Genomic DNA, 2,498 nt, shown 5'->3' with positions numbered 1-2,498 from the left:
TAAATTAGAAATAATGACTGAGTTTAAGTTAAACCAAGAATAATTAAAAAAAAAAAAAAAAAAAAAAAGACCAACTTCCCCAGTCTCGCTGACTTTAAGAGAAACGAAAGCCTTAAGCACAGTCAGTTTGGTGTAATGGAAGCCTCACTGAACTAGAAACCTGAGGATGATGCCGTCTGCTGATTACATTCTCTGTCACTCAGAACAACTGAGGCCATTTTCTGTTCTGTAAAATGGGAACTAAAATACTTTCTGTATCTCTTTTGTGGGGTAGTTGTAAGGATCAAATATAGTAAAGAGTGAAAACACATTAATCTTAAGTGACACAAAGTTATTTAAAGAATGGATTAGTGCTATCCCAATTATTGACTTTTTTCCCCCTACGGTGGTCATTTTTCTTTTTGATTTTCATTGATGATCTCTGCCCTCACTTCCTCTGAATAAAGCCTTGGAACTTTTTTCATAATTGGATACAATTAGAAAGAATCCCACATCAAATAGTGAGATGCCTCAGCTATTATTATTACGTTGTAAAATGCCAAAGAAAACCATTTAGGCATGTGGGCCCCATTTAGGGATTTCTGTTTTATAAGTCACGTTGGTGTAGAAGTGTGTGAGTAGAACTCCGCAAATTATACTTAGCATTTACTCCTAAGTAAGCTGGTAAATCTACGTGAAAGGAAGCCCAAGTCTCCATTCTTGCTTCCAGTTCTCACGCTTATAAAGCGAACTGTGTCAGCCAATTCCAGCAAAGCCAAAGGGGGAAGATCTTTTTTGTAAGCTTCCTTTAACTGGCAACATTTAGTGCACTACACTGATATCCCAACAACATCGCAACGGCAACCTCAGGCAAGCTCTGCGCATACCTTAACTTCCAGGCCTGGGCAGAGAACTTGGCTTGCGCCACCAGGAGGTGGGGAGCTGGGGAGCTGGGGAGTGGGGAGCTGGAAAGGAGGTTGACTCCGGGCTCTACTCAGCATTAGAAACAAGGGCGGGAGGGCTGGCGGGTGAAGGGGGACGACACCACTTGATATCCTTTCTAAGTGATTCCTGTGTTACTCTGACTTTGTTTTAGTTATCACGTGAGCTAATTACAATGCTAATTAGCCCAGTTTACCGGGACTGCTGTGCATTTGTACACGAGGGTTCTTTGTTTGATCTGCTACATCATAAGCTTACCAGCACGGAGGGATAGCATGTATCGTTGAACGTGGAAGAACACACCTTCATCTGTATTAATGAAGAAAACTACTGAAAACCAACAGACTAATTAAGGGTAATGATGAACAATTTTGATCAGCAATTATTTTTTTAATACCGAAGTTCGCTCCTGGAAAGAGTAGAATGGGGAAGTTCATCTTCCAGCTTTCTCCCCAGAAAGGTAGTGAGAGAGAGATCCTGCTTCATTTCCATTTCTTCTCCCACAAACTGTTTTAACATATAATTGAACGGATGCCTTTATTTCAAAAGAAAAAAAAATAATTATAGAGCTTGTTGGGATCATTTTCTGAAGAGAGGACATTATGCGTGCATGAATTCCATCGGTGATCTGAGGAGGAGCAGGCTGCTTGGACCATTACCCATCATTGTCGAACAGCAGAGTAATTAATTGGGCAAATACGTCCAGATCTGGTGAATTCACATGCACAGTAACTGGGCAGCAGCAACACACACTCTTTTACTGTGAATAAAATAGCAATAGTTTTATGTGCCTTTGTGTTATGTAAATTTTTTTTTTTTCCTCTTGGCTTTATCCATTCCAGATATTTTGTCCATCTTTATGTACTCATTTGCAAAGAGGTTGCTTATTACAAAGGAAAAAGATCTGCGGATGAGCAAGTTTGAGTTCCATGTCTCTGTTTATTTTTAAAGGAATGAATTGGATTCATTATTCCTTCACTAATTTTTAAAATAATTTAATATTTTCACTAAAATGGGTTAAACGAGCATGAGGAAATATTTTTTTTAAAATAGTTCCAGGAATGGGCGTGCTTCTAAAATAATTATTAAGGCCTTCTAATTACCATACAATATTAATTCAAAAATTTAATTTTTTTATTTAAATGTCATCTACAGAGGTAAAAAATAAGACACAGCATTTGTCCTGGAGAAACTAATGAAGAATATTTCATCACCAACCTCTTATAATAGTCCTCTGTAAAGTATAGACAATCAAACAATCTAACACTGTTTATTTGAACATCAAAAAGTGGACAAATATTTAGAGGAAAAAATATGATTGTTTTAATGCAAATCATCTCTGATTGCTAAGTCCAAATGTAATAAGAAAGCTTAGGTTTTGATTTAAAGGAAGTCAATTTTCCAGCATCTCCACTTCTGAGGAGGTTAAATAATGATTTTTTTTTTTTTTTCCGATCACATTTTAATCCAGATAACAGAGGACTTGCACTCCTAATTCAGACTTTCTGGTAAAGCTCAGCTTGTCACAATGTATAGCTTTCTTTCCTTTGATAAGGTCAGTTTGCCAAAAAGAACAA

General features: G+C 37.2%; 1 long non-coding RNA gene across 1 annotated transcript; it reads left to right on the top strand.

The window, feature by feature from the left end:
- Window positions 1-803: 803 nt before the first annotated feature.
- On the top strand, window positions 804-1,705 carry LOC123573993 (uncharacterized). Its single transcript, XR_006698773.3, has 2 exons — window positions 804-913; window positions 1,076-1,705. It is a non-coding gene; the product is annotated as an uncharacterized lncRNA (long non-coding RNA).
- The last annotated feature ends 793 nt before the right edge of the window (window positions 1,706-2,498 follow it).

This window comes from Macaca fascicularis, chromosome 6 (genome assembly GCF_037993035.2).
Source record: "Macaca fascicularis isolate 582-1 chromosome 6, T2T-MFA8v1.1".
Lineage (NCBI taxonomy): Eukaryota > Metazoa > Chordata > Mammalia > Primates > Cercopithecidae > Macaca > Macaca fascicularis.
The sequence above is the reverse complement of the archived record's forward strand: the minus strand, read 5'-3'. Positions and strand labels throughout refer to the sequence as shown.